The 14,576-nt window shown below is 44.8% G+C and overlaps 1 protein-coding gene across 3 annotated transcripts in view; it reads left to right on the top strand.

Annotated features, from left to right (window-relative positions):
- The window catches only part of LOC106561726 (tetraspanin-18), a 102,659-nt gene that overhangs the window by 26,388 nt on the left and 61,695 nt on the right, over positions 1-14,576 (top strand). Inside the window, exon 2 of one of the 3 annotated variants that reach the window (XM_045688564.1) lies at positions 14,332-14,413. The exons of 1 other annotated variant lie outside the window; for it this stretch is intronic. The gene's annotated coding sequence lies outside the window, so the exon portion shown is untranslated. Of the gene's footprint in view, positions 1-14,331; positions 14,427-14,576 lie in introns of all 3 variants that reach the window. One more of the 3 variants, XM_045688563.1, reaches the window with a different exon arrangement.

Raw genomic sequence — 14,576 nt, 5'->3', positions numbered from 1 at the left:
TATGGACGGCCTTAGATATTCATGGTAATGTGTTTTAATATCCAACCAACTGATTCAGACAGCAGCGTCTGTCCTTTTATTTGTGTTTGATACCACCGATGCCACCGATGCTGAGGAGAATGAGAGTTGAAATTGGCTGTAGTCTTCTCTTCATCAAGTTAAGCAGAGATATTAAAAAAACACTTCAGGTCACACACACACACACACACGCACACACACACACGCGCACGCACGCACGCACACACACACACACACACACACACCTCTTACAGGTTTTATTTTGAAGTGGAACGTCAGGGAGAGAGGATATGGTTGGATGCGTTCCCAATGATTACTCATCACCTGTCCCTCTTCCAGGGAGTAGAAAGCGGAAATGGTCTAACCTAACCATGGGATTTTTTGGGGGGCCTAATTTTGTTTCTGCTTAAAATTTCCAACATTTTGGTAGTCTATTTGTTAGTCAACTTGTCTATAATTAGATACATGCAGCTTCGCTTCTGTCATGTGTTGCCCTAGAACAGTGTTTCCCAACCCTGGTCCTCCAGTAGCCTCAACCCTGGTCCTCCAGTATCCCCAACAGCCCAACCCTGGTCCTCCAGTACCCCAACCCTGGTCCTCCAGTACCCCAACCCTGGTCCTCCAGTACCCCCAACCCTGGTCCTCCAGTAGCCTCAACCCTGGTCCTCCAGTATCCCCAACAGCCCAACCCTGGTCCTCCAGTACCCCAACCCTGGTCCTCCAGTACCCCAACCCTGGTCCTCCAGTACCCCCAACCCTGGTCCTCCAGTAGCCCCCAACCCTGGTCCTCCAGTACCCCAACCCTGGTCCTCCAGTACCCCCAACCCTGGTCCTCCAGTACCCCCAACCCTGGTCCTCCAGTACCCCCAACCCTGGTCCTCCAGTAGCCCCAACCCTGGTCCTCCAGTAGCCCCAACCCTGGTCCTCCAGTACCCCCAACCCTGGTCCTCCAGTACCCCCAACCCTGGTCCTCCAGTAGCCCCAACCCTGGTCCTCCAGTACCCCCAACAGTACACATTGTTATTGTAGTCTTGGACAAACACACCTCATTCAACTCATTGAGGGCTTGATGGTTAGTTGACAAGTTGAATCAGGGTTGGGAAACCCTGTTGGAGATACCAACACTGTTCTAGAGGACTAAATGAAATCCTTTCTCACCAGAATAATGTCATTAATGATAGAATGAATACTTCTAGTTGACATCGGATACCGCCTTGTGACTGTCGAATTTGTATAGCGCCTCATAATCATCACACAGTAGAGGCACTGCTATCATCCTCTTTAACCACTTAAAAAACCATCTTTCATGACTTTTCTGGCTTCCTGTTTATTTTTCAACTCTATTTCACAGCTTTTCTCTTATTGAATCAAACTCCTACATTGTCCTTTTTTTTTTGCCTCAGTGGATCGATGTTAACTTGTTCTGTCCCGTTCCCAAAAGCGTTTGGCGATAGCCGTGTAGACTATTTGGCGCGCTTAAAAGTAAGACCTTAAAGCTTAGGATTTCACACTAATATCAGATAGCCTCAAAATAATACAAGAAAAACATCAATGTAGCCTACAGATTTAAGTTGCACAAGAATTATACATTTATGGATGTTTTTATGTATTGTTTTAACACCGACCCCTCCACCCACACAATATTTCATGACCCATAAACCCACATTCCCCACGGATATAACTGCAGGGACTGCGGGTTTTGAGTCAACCCGCGCATTACTAGTGTGCGTACTTGCATGTGTGTGTTCAGTGTGCATGCGTGTGTATAGTGTGTGTGTGTGCGTTCGTGCGTGTATAGTGTGTGTGTGTGTGTGCGTTCGTGCGTGTATAGTGTGTGTGTGTGTGCGTGCGTGTGTATGTTTGTGCGTGCGTGTGTGTGTGTGTGTGTGTGTATAGTGTGCGCGTGTGTATAGTGTGTGTGTGTGTGCGTGCGTGCGTTCGTGCGTGTATAGTGTGTGTGTGTGTGTGCGTTCGTGCGTGTATAGTGTGTGTGTGTGTGCGTTCGTGCGTGTGTGCGTTCATGCGTGCGTGTGTGTGTGTGTGTGTGTATAGTGTGTGTGTGTGTCGTTCGTGCGTGTATAGTGTGTGTGTGTGTGTGTGTGCGTTCGTGCGTGTGTGCGTTCGTGCGTGCGTGTGTGTATAGTGTGTGTGTGTGTGTGTTGTGCAAGTCATGTGTGTGTATGTGTGTGTGTGTGTGTTTGTGCATGTCGTGTGTGTGTATAGTGTGTGTGTGTGTGTGTGTGTGTGTGTGTGTGTGTGTGTGTGTGTGTGTGTGTGTGTGTGTGTGTTTTGTGCATGTCGTGTGTGTGTGTGTGTGTGTGTGTGTGTGTGTGTGTGTGTGTGTGTGTGCATGTGGTGTGTGTGTGTGTGTGTGTGTGTGTGTGTGTGTGTGTGTGTGTATAGTGTGTGTGTGTGTGTGTTTGTGCATGTCGTGTGTGTGTGTATAGTGTGTGTGTGTGTGTATAGTGAAGTGAACAGAGCATTACCAGAACCAGACAGTTGTAGGCGGTGCTCCAGCAATATGCACTGACGTGATCATCTCTACAGATAACTGTTGTCAGGAGAGGAGACAGGTGAGCCCAATAAAACAGGTGTCCATCCTTACTAAAGCTAGCCAAAGCAGTTTGGGGGTGTCTCCTAAACCTCCGGGTGCCCAGAGATTCACTCAGTTTTATCTGTCGTATGTACTTATGACGGCACTAATACGGGTTTCTTTGGGGAAAAAAGGGTCTGTCTACCAACACAACAACAAAAAATGTTGTTTAAAATGGTGGTTGCATTGGAGTTTATAGTAGGGACCTGTTTCTTCAAATCATGCTCACATAGACATGAGAAACTAGTCCAAACTGGAGAAGAACTGTAAATTAGCTCAGATAAGAGAGGAATAACAATGATGGTGAACAGAGAGAGAGGAATAACAATGATGATGAACAGAGAGAAGCTCTGCCACAATCACTTTTCCTTTATTTTTTTAATTTTTTTTTAAGCAGTTCAGAGTAGCTAGCACACCACTTAGCAACAAGCAGATGTTTCAACCCTTTTTCTCACTCAAAACACTTCCGGATGAGAGGGAGCTTTTCTTTCCAACCCAACTGCCTCAACTAAAGAAGCTCACCACTCTTTATTAATCCAAGAACTTTGTTCATTAGATTAGAGACTACTTGAACGAAATCTTTTCATTCGGTTTCAGACCGTTTTCTTACGTGTTGTTCCTAACGAACACAGCCCAGTCTAAGCTTTAGGCTTTACAAACTCCACCCACCAGAACGGCTTGGGTCTTCCTCATGCTTAGATACACTACATAGGCAAAAGTATGTGGACACCCCTTCAGATTAGTGGATTCAATTTCTGCCACACCCGTTGCTGACAGGTGTATGACATCGAGCACACACCCATGCAATCTCCATAGACAAACATTGGCAGTAGAATGGCCTTACTGAAGAGCTCAGTTACTTTAAACGTGGCACCGACATAGGATACTACCTTTCCAACAAGTCAGTTCATCAAATTTCTGCCCTGCTAGAGCTGCACTGGTCAACTGTAAGTGCTGTTATTGTGAAGTGGAAACATCTAGGAGCAACAACGGCTCAATCGCGAAGTGGTAGGCCACACAAGCTCATAGAACGGGACCGCCGAGTGCTGAAGTGCGTAAAAATCGTCTGTCATCGGTTGCAACACTCACTACCGAGTTCCAAACTGCCTCTGGGAGCAACGTCAGCACAAGAACTGTTCGTCGGGAGCTTCATGAAATAGGTTTCCGTGGCCGAGCAGCCGCACACAACCTAACATCATTATGCTTGCTGCCATTGGACTCTGGAGCAGTGGAAATGCATTCTTTGGAGTGATGAATCACGCTTCACCATCTGGAAGTCCAACAGAGGAATCTGGGTTTGGCGGATGCCTGGAGAACGCTACCTGCCTGAATGCGTAGTGCCAACTGTAAAGTTTGGTGGAGGAGGAATAATGATCTGGGGCTGTTTTTCATGGTTCGGGCCCCTTAGTTCTAGTGAAGGGAAATCTTAATGCTACAGCATAGAATGACATTCTAGACGATTCTGTGCTTCCAACTTTGCGGCAACAGTTTGGGGAAGGCCCTTTCCTGTTTCAGCATGACAATGCCCCTGTGCACAAAGTGAGGTCTATACAGAAATGATTTGTCAAGATCGGTGTGGAAGAACTTGATTCGCTGCACAGAGCCCTGACTTCAACCCCATCAAACACCTTTGGGATGAATTGGAACACCGACTGCGAGCCAGGCCTAATCCCCCCCACATCAGTGCCTGACCTCAATAATGCTCTTGTGGCTGAATGGAAGCAAGTCCCCGCAGCAATTTTCCAGCATCTAGTGGAAAGCCTTCCCAGAAGAGTGGAGGCTGTTATAGCAGTGCAGGGGGGGACCAACTCCATATTAATGCCCATGATTTTGGAATGAGATGTTCGACTAGCATGTAGTGTATTTCAAATCAAATCAAATGTTATTTGTCACATGCTTCGTAGACAACAGTTGTAGACTAACAGTGAAATGCTTCCTTACATCAATGTTACTTCCCAATAATGCAGAGAGAAACAAATAAAAAATTATATAAAATAATAACACAAGGGTTAAATAAGCAATGAGTAACGATAACTTGGATATATACACAGGGTACCAGTACTGAGTCAATGTGCAGGGGTATGAGGTAATAACTTGGATATATATACAGGGTATCAGTACTGAGTCAATGTGCAGGGCTATGAGGTAATAACTTGGATATATACACAGGGTACCAGTACTGAGGCAATGTGCAGGGGTATGAGGTAATAACTTGGATATATACACAGGGTACCAGTACTGAGTCAATATACAGGGGTACGAGGTAATTGAGTTAGATATGTAAATATAGGTAGGGGAAAAGTGACTAGGCAACAGGATAGATAGTAGACGGTAGCAGCAGTGTTGGTAGTTGAGGTAATATGTAAATATAGGAAGGGGAAAAGTGACTAGACAACAGGATAGATAATAGACAGTAAGAACAGCGTAAGTCAAAAGATTTAGATCTAAAAGGGTCAATGCAGATAGTCAGAGTAGCTATTGGTTAACTATTTAACTAACTATTGATCAGTCTTATAGCTGAGGGGTAGAATCTAATCAGGATCCTGTTGGTTCCAGACTTGGTGAGCTGGTACAGGTTGCCATGGAGTAGCAGAGACAAAACCCAGCAAACCGGGAACATTTCCAGAACATTAGCTAAGATTCCCATGAAGTTGTAGTTAGGGTTTTATCTAACATTAGGATGATAACATACCAAAAACATTAAGAGAAATGTTTTTGATTAAAAAAATCGTATTTATTTATCAAAAAAAGGTTTTTAGATTAAATATCCTTGGAATGTTCTACCGTTCACTAAAATGTTGTGCACAACATCAGTAACAACCACCACAGAACATTCCCCAAAAGTTTGTATGTTTATATGTCATTTGCATTGATGCTGCGATAACGTTCCTATAACACATTTAGTCTGTTCATAAAAGGTTCCCAGAATGTTTCATTAGGTTGTGGGAACAGTCTGGTGAGAACATTGTAGGGATATCACAAAATATATGTTCCCAAAACACCAAAACTATCCAGTTGTGAGGATGATTTGAAAAGGTTTATTTTAGGGTGCGAAAAAAAGAAAAACGTTCACCTGATGTTAGAAGAACATTCCGAGAACACATTCCATCTGTTCTTTAAAGATTACAAGAATGTTTCATTAGGTTGTGGGAACATTGTGGGGGAAATTACGAGACATATGTTCCCAAAAACGCAACAACTGTCCTGTTGTACTGACGTTCCGATCATTTTGTATCAGTGTGCACAAAATATTCCTTTGATACAACAAGAATGTTAATAAAACAGCCTTTCTGAGTTCTTTAAAGGTTCCCAGAACATTTCATTAGATTGTGGGAGCAGTGTCGGTACATTACAGGAGATGGGTTCCCAAAGCACATAATATCCTGTAACGCCCTGGCCATAGAGAGGGGTTTTTTGGTCTTTATTTTGGTTAGACCAGGGTGTTACATTGGGTGGGCGTTCTATGTTCTTTTTCTATGTTTTTTGTATTTCTTTGTTTTGGGCCGTGTGTGGCTCCCAATCAGGCACAGCTGAAGTTCGTTGTTGTTGATTGGGAGTCACACATAAGGAGCATGTTTTTCCTTTGGGTTTTGTGGGTAATTGTATTTTGTTAGTTTTGGACCTAGCAGAACTGTAGGCTGTCGTTCATTTTCGTGTTTTGTTTAAAGTGTTTCTATTAATTAAATATTGAATATGAACACTCACTCCGCTGCGTATTGGTCCACCTTTTCCGACGATGACTTCTCTGTTTCATCTGACGACGAAGACAGCCGTTACATATCCTCAATTGTGATGACATTCATGCAATGTTTGAGTTAGGTTTCACAGGACATTCCCTTAATGTTGTAAGCATGAAATAAGTCTGTTTTTTTTATGATGTTCATAGCATATTTGTTTTAGATTTAACATAATATTACATTGATGTTCATGCAATATACATTGACCTTGTCTTGGAGGTACTCAAAACATTTCTAAAACATTTAGGAAACGTTATATTTAAGTTTGACCTAATATTACCACAACATTCTCAGCATGCACAATTTTTATAGCTTCTTAAAGCAGATTGGAATACATCCCCATTGTGTTTCTCTCCAGATTGAATGATAATTCTCATTTGAGGATTGTATTGTAGGTGATATAGAGATACATGGAATTTCATTTTCATTCATAGGACATTTGAACAGCGTTTAATCATTCTGTGGGAACAGTCTGGTGACATATATTTTTGACACATTTCGCAGACAAGGTGAAAAATCGGACTTGTTCCTTGACCAAGACACTTCACCCTAATTTGCCACAGGGTTACTGTACTACTATGACTGACCCTGTAAAACAACACATGACACTGCACCTATCCAATGTACGTGACAATAAAACATATTTTGTTTTTCCTTTTAGCCCGTCCCCAAAGTTCGTTTTGTCATTCTTTTGCAGAACCCGAGACACCAGAGATCAGAGGCTGAGATTACAAAGGACTTGAAAAGAGAACCCCCCCCCCCAAAAAAAAATAAACATTTAGTATCTTTCTTCCTCATTATCATACTGGAGCCCTGCTTTCTTGTAATCTCCCTTCCTTGCCTCTCTGCCTCGTCCATATCTTTAGTATTTGTCTCCAAGCTTCCATCAAAGAGCTCTCAGACTGATGCATTGAAATTAATGAGAGATAAAACGCTATTTTCATTTTCTAGCCCCATAATCCCCCTGTGATTGTGTCTGGATTTGGTGAAAGCAAGAACATCCCACCCCCAAACCCTGGCCTTCTATCACAATGCCTCTGACTGACTAGAGGTTTCTACATCCCAAATGGCACCCTATTCCCTATATAGTGCACTACTTCTTTTTTTTTTTACCATGGCCTTATGGACCCTAGTGCACTATTTAGGGAATAGGGTACCATTTAGGCCGCTGGCTGCTTTGTATCATCGTGGGTTTGAAATGGAGAACCGACAGTGATCTGATTCTTGCAATATTATTCTCAAGCTGGTAATTATTTCTCTGAGATTGATGCTGTCGGGCGTTGCTTAAGCGTTGCTTTAAAGTTCATTCTACAGGTGATTAGTAACTAAATCTACCCATCAAAATCCCTATACACATTAGAACACACTAGAACATTAGAACATATTTAAACCGTAGAATACACTAGAACATTAGAACTCATTTAAACCGTAGAACACACAAGGACATTAGAACACATTTAAACCGTAGAACACACTAGAACATTAGAACACATTTAAATCGTAGAACACACTAGAACATTAGAACACATTTAAACCGTAGAAAACACTAGAACATTAGAACACATTTAAACCGTAGAACACACTAGAACATTAGAACACATTTAAACCGTAGAATACACTAGAACATTAGAACACATTTAAACCCTAGAACACACTAGAACATTAGAACACACTAGAACATTAGAACACATTTAAACCGTAGAACACACTAGAACATTAGAACACATTTCAACTGTAGAACACACTACAACATTAGAACACACACGAACATTAGAACACATTTAAACCCTAGAACACACTAGAACATTAGAACACATTTCAACTGTAGAACACACTAGAACATTAGAACACACACGAACATTAGAACACATTTAAACCCTAGAACACAGGGGAAAACAGTACACATTGTTCCTTCTATTGCTCACTAAGCAAATGTAATGAGGTCCAAACAGATTCAGAGACATCCCAGCTGTGGTCAGGCTGCACATTGTCTGTGTGGTCCTGTCTAATAGAACTAAATGCAGTGTTTATATATAAAATAGTGCCACTGTGGTGAGCTTATACATGCAGAGCGCTAGGCTAGCATGGGAAAACTACACAGAGAGAGAGAGTTACTCACAGTTTCAGTTTTGACCGCTGATTCTTAATGAATACTCACTCAAGAGCATCGTCATTGAGATGTACGCAGAATGATGTTTACTGAACAAAACAGACAGTTAAGGGATGGATCGAAATGTACAGTATGGATACCTGGAGAAAAATGGAGGAGGGTCATGCTTTTTCAATTTCAGTCAAGGGGAAGGTTTAGTATTTATTTTCTTAAATCTAGTCCAGGGGAGGGTCATGTCATTTGTAATTTATGAAATGTCAATATTTCCCAGTGTTTAAGAATTAGTTGCTTATTAGGCTATTTATGGATGTGTGCCCCTCATCTCTGATTCTCCGCTGGACGTGCAATATCAAGTGTGCCTATAGGCTAGTTAGAGGGGTCTCAATTTTGATTTATTTTATTTCACCTTTATTTAACCAGGTAGGCAAGTTGAGAACAAGTTCTCATTTACAATTGCGACCTGGCCAAGATAAAGCAAAGCAGTTCGACACATACAACGACACAGAGTTACACATGGAGTAAAACAAACATACAGTCAATAATACAGTAGAAAAATAAGTCTATATACAATGTGAGCAAATGAGGTGAGATAAGGGAGGTAAAGGCAAAAAAAGGCCATGGTGGCAAAGTAAATACAATATAGCAAGTAAAACACTGGAATGGTAGATTTGTAGTGGAAGAAAGTGCAAAGTAGAAATGGAGATAACGGGGTGCAAAGGAGCAAAATAAATAAATACATAAATACAGTAGGGGAAGAGGTAGTTGTTTGGGCTAAATTATAGATGGGCTATGTACAGGTGCAGTGATCTGTGAGCTGCTCTGACAGCTGGTGCTTAAAGCTAGTGAGGGAGATAAATGTTTCCAGTTTCAGAGATTTTTGTAGTTCGTTCCAGTCATTGGCAGCAGAGAACTGGAAGGAGAGACGGCCAAAGGAGGAATTGGCTTTGGGGGTGACCAGAGAGATATACCTGCTGGAGCGCGTGCTACAGGTGGGTGCTGCTATGGTAACCAGTGAGCTGAGATAAGGGGGGACTTTACCTAGCAGGGTCTTGTAGATGACCTGGAGCCAGTGGGTTTGACGACGAGTATGAAGCGAGGGCCAGCCAACGAGAGCGTACAGGTCGCAGTGGTGGGTAGTATATGGCACTTTGCTGACAAAATGGATGGCACTGTAATCGACTGCATCCAGTTTATTAAGTAGGGTATTGGAGGCTATTTTGTAAATGACAATCCCATGATTCATAGCCTATAGGCTAGTTAGAGTGGTCTCAAACCCATGATTCACAGCCTATAGGCCATGAAGTGCATGCTGGGAGAAGCACAAAGCAAAGTTATTTTTCTAAGATAGCTGCTGGGATGGTGTAAATACAACTGGGCTGCCACATCAGTTGTACAACTGAACACATCTTCTGAATCAGAGAGGTGCATGGGGGGGCTGCCTTAATCAACATCCATGGTGTCCAGGGAGAAGTTGTTTTTGGGGGCAGAACAACCTTTTTTTTTTTTTTTTTACCTTGTCGGTTCAGGGATTCGATCCAGCAACCTTTCTGTTACTGGCCCAGTGATCCTACCCGCCGGTCTACCTGCCGCCCCACACACTGCGAGGGATATTCCAACCCTGAGCCCCGGCCTGCTCAGCTCTTGCTGATCAAACAACGTTTTTGTTTGCTTCCTAACCAATGGCTATGCAGGCCTTCAGTGGCAGTGCAGGAAGTGAGTCAAAGGCTTCTTCCCCCCCCCTCCCCCCCAAAAAACGTTTTTGTTGTTGATGAGGCCTTGCCCCAAACGAAATGCACATGGACTAGCCTATAACCTTTGTTCTGTTCAGTTTGAGAAGGAGAGAGCGAAGATGAAAAGGAGGACCAGAGGTCAACTTTGATAGCTTGCTAGTACTGTAATTGATTTTTTATTAAAAACAAATTGTTTCTTACTCATGATTTATTTATCAAGAGTTATTGACTTCACAATAAGTCAGATTCAAGTCATTTACATTGTGGTTCTGAAACGTGAAGTAGCAGCCAAGGTGCAATCAATCAGGAATTAACAGCTCATGGTGCTGAACGTAGGCAAAATCGAGTAGGCATAATTCATTTCAACCGTCTTCATTTTAATTAGACTTTACTAACAACAAGAGGGCTTTGTGTTGGAGCAAATCTCTTCCTATTTAAGCAATGAGAGGTGGACCTACCTGTTTAACAAATTAAAATAGGCGATAGGCTGCTATATCCACAGATTTTGTCGGTCAATTCCTCGACCCACCAATGCACTCTTTAACTAGCCTACCTCTGTGTCAGTGAAGGGCTGTTGAGTTAAAACCAAGACTCAGAATTGAGGGGTTATGAGACGGTATGCCATAGGCCAACCTTTTATTAAAGAAACTGGCAGAAAGCACAGACCTAACCATTGTTAGTTTAAGATTTAGAAGAAGAAAAAAAAATAAAGGATCTGATTATATAAAGTGATCTACAAAAGCGCTTTGGTCCGCGATGCTTTATGCTAGAAACAATCTGTAAAATACCTCGGAAAGATGTGCCTCCGATGCATTATGGGGAATATCATTGATTATTTTCTTTGACATTCAGAGGCTGAGCTACAACCTTCTGTCACCAAAGAGACACTTTTTTTTCTCCTTCATATTTGCTTGGGAAGTAATCTAATTCTGTCACTATCAATTGATTAAGAGATTACTTTCTGTACGTTAGAATATGTTTAAACCCAGACAGCTTTTAGGGGAAACATTCTGTCATTGGGTTAAGCCACAGAGGAACAGTAGCCAGTAGTTAAAGCTTTCATTTTTCAGCGTTGGTAGGACCTACCGTCTGGGGTGGAAAGGTAGGTCTACTGTCTGGGGTGGAAAGGTAAGACCTACTGTCTGGGGTGGAAAGGTAGGCCTACTGTCTCGGGGTGGAAAGGGAGGCCCTACTGTCTGGGGTGGAAAGGAAGGACCTACTGTCTGGGGTGGAAAGGGAGGTCTACTGTCTGGGGTGGAAAGGTAGGATCTACTGTCTGGGGTGGAAAGGTAGGACCTACTGTCTGGGGTTGAAAGGTAGGCCTACTGTCTGGGGTGGAAAGGTAGCACCTACTGTCTGGGGTGGAAAGGTAGGCCTACTGTCTGGGGTGGAAAGGTAGAACCTACTGTCTGGGGTGGAAAGGTAGGACCTACTGTCTGGGGTGGAAAGGTAGGACCTACTGTCTGGGATGGAGCGGGAGGCCTACTGTCTGGGGTGGAAAGGGAGGCCTACTGTCTGGGGTGGAAAGGTAGACTACTGTCTGGGGTGGAAAGGTAGGACCTACTGTCTGGGGTGGAAAGGTAGGACCTACTGTCTGGGGTGGAAAGGTAGGACCTACTGTCTGGGGTGGAAAGGTAGGACCTACTGTCTGGGGTGGAAAGGTAGGACCTACTGTCTGGGGTGGAAAGGTAGGACCTACTGTCTGGGGTGGAAAGGTAGGACCTACTGTCTGGGGTTGAAAGGGAGGCCTACTGTCTGGGGTGGAAAGGAAGGACCTACTGTCTGGGGTGGAAAGGGAAGTCTACTGTCTGGGGTGGAAAGGTAGGCCTACTGTCTGGGGTGGAAAGGGAGGCCTACTGTCTGGGGTGGAAAGGTAGCACCTACTGTCTGGGGTGGAAAGGGAGGCCTACTGTCTGGGATGGAAAGGTAGGACCTACTGTCTGGGGTGGAAAGGTAGGTCTACTGTCTGGGGTGGAAAGGGAGGTCTACTGTCTGGGGAGGAAAGGGAGGTCTACTGTCTGGGGTGGAAAGGGAGGACCTACTGTCTGGGGTGGAAAGGTAGGACCTACTGTCTGGGGTGGAAAGGTAGGACCTACTGTCTGGAGTGGAAAGGTAGGCCTACTGTCTGGGGTGGAAAGGGAGGTCTACTGTCTGGGGTGGAAAGGTAGGACCTACTGTCTGGGGTGGAAAGGTAGGTCTACTGTCTGGGGTGGAAAGGGAGGCCCTACTGTCTGGGGTGGAAAGGTAGGACCTACTGTCTGGGGTGGAAAGGTAGGACCTACTGTCTGGGGTGGAAAGGGAGGTCTACTGTCTGGGGAGGAAAGGGAGGTCTACTGTCTGGGATGGAAAGGTAGGCCTACTGTCTGGGGTGGAAAGGGAGGACCTACTGTCTGGGGTGGAAAGGTAGGACCTACTGTCTGGGGTGGAAAGGTAGGACCTACTGTCTGGGGTGGAGAGGGAGGCCTACTGTCTGGGGTGGAAAGGGAGGTCTACTGTCTGGGGTGGAAAGGGAGGCCCTACCGTCTGGGATGGAGAGGGAGGCCTACTGTCTGGGGTGGAAAGGGAGGTCTACTGTCTGGGGTGGAAAGGTAGGTCTACTGTCTGGGGTGGAAAGGGAGGACCTACTGTCTGGGGTGGAAAGGTGGGACCTACTGTCTGGGGTGGAAAGGTGGGACCTACTGTCTGGGGTGGAAAGGGAGGTCTACTGTCTGGGGTGGAAAGGTAGGACCTACTGTCTGGGGTGGAAAGATAGGCCTACTGTCTGGGGTGGAAAGGAAGGACCTACTGTCTGGGGTGGAAAGGGAGGTCTACTGTCTGGGGTGGAAAGGGAGGTCTACTGTCTGGGGTGGAAAGGGAGGTCTACTGTCTGGGGTGGAAAGGGAGGTCTACTGTCTGGGGTGGAAAGGGAGGTCTACTGTCTGGGGTGGAAAGGTAGGTCTACTGTCTGGGGTGGAAAGGGAGGACCTACTGTCTGGGGTGGAAAGGTAGGACCTACTGTCTGGGGTGGAAAGGTAGGACCTACTGTCTGGGGTGGAAAGGTGGGACCTACTGTCTGGGGTGGAAAGGTAGGACCTACTGTCTGGGGTGGAAAGGTAGGACCTACTGTCTGGGGTGGAAAGGTAGAACCTACTGTCTGGGGTGGAAAGGTAGGTCTACTGTCTGGGGTGGAAAGGTAGGCCTACTGTCTGGGGTGGAAAGGTAGGTCTACTGTCTGGGGTGGAAAGGGAGGACCTACTGTCTGGGGTGGAAAGGTAGGACCTACTGTCTGGGGTGGAAAGGTAGAACCTACTGTCTGGGGTGGAAAGGTGGGACCTACTGTCTGGGGTGGAAAGGTAGGACCTACTGTCTGGGGTGGAAAGGTAGGACCTACTGTCTGGGGTGGAAAGGTAGAACCTACTGTCTGGGGTGGAAAGGTAGGTCTACTGTCTGGGGTGGAAAGGGAGGACCTACTGTCTGGGGTGGAAAGGTAGGACCTACTGTCTGGGATGGAAAGGTATGACCTACTGTCTGGGGTGGAAAGGTAGGACCTACTGTCTGGGGTGGAAAGGTAGGACCTACTGTCTGGGGTGGAAAGGTAGGACCTACTGTCTGGGGTGGAAAGGGAGGCCCTACTGTCTGGGGTGGAAAGGTGGGACCTACTGTCTGGGGTGGAAAGGTGGGACCTACTGTCTGGGGTGGAAAGGTAGGACCTACTGTCTGGGGTGGAAAGGTAGGTCTACTGTCTGGGGTGGAAAGGTAGAACCTACTGTCTGGGGTGGAAAGGTAGGACCTACTGTCTGGGGTGGAAAGGTAGGCCTACTGTCTGGGGTGGAAAGGTGGGCCTAACTTTTGGAAGTACAAAACATACTGAGATTCCTAATGACATTGAAAATGTAATTATTTACAAACAGGATCAGTTTAGTTGTAAACACCACATACTGCTTTAGCATTGGAGAAATATGATAGGCCTGGTGTGTTCATCTCATCTTTGTTATGTTTGTAATTTCAGTCATTTGTGCGGTATTAAAAAAATATTCTGTTAATATGTAAAATGACCTAGAATTGTTTGTTTCTAAAAGGCAATTGCTTTTTACTATGAAGGAGATTTTTCCATCCTTACTCCATTCATGGTGGTCTGTGAACCCACAACCTTGTGTCCCACAGATTCCTGTGCTGCCGTGTAATGCTTACAGTTTGAAGAACAGTTTCATAAACTGCGTATCTAAGGCTCTGGTCTTGCCAAGAAGTGAGTGTAAACGGTAGGCATGTTCTCTGCTATCCACTTTGTTTTAATTATTATTTTGGGTATAGGGGAGGGACACTTGTTTTTCTTTTTAGCTAAAAATATATTTTCCTGAAGGGAATGTCATCCGTTTTCATTTCAGAGAGGTCCGATTTTCTCCGTGTAA

This window comes from Salmo salar, chromosome ssa10 (genome assembly GCF_905237065.1).
Source record: "Salmo salar chromosome ssa10, Ssal_v3.1, whole genome shotgun sequence".
NCBI classification, from domain to species: domain Eukaryota; kingdom Metazoa; phylum Chordata; class Actinopteri; order Salmoniformes; family Salmonidae; genus Salmo; species Salmo salar.
Note: the sequence above shows the minus strand (reverse complement) of the source record. Positions and strands in the feature narration are given on the sequence as shown.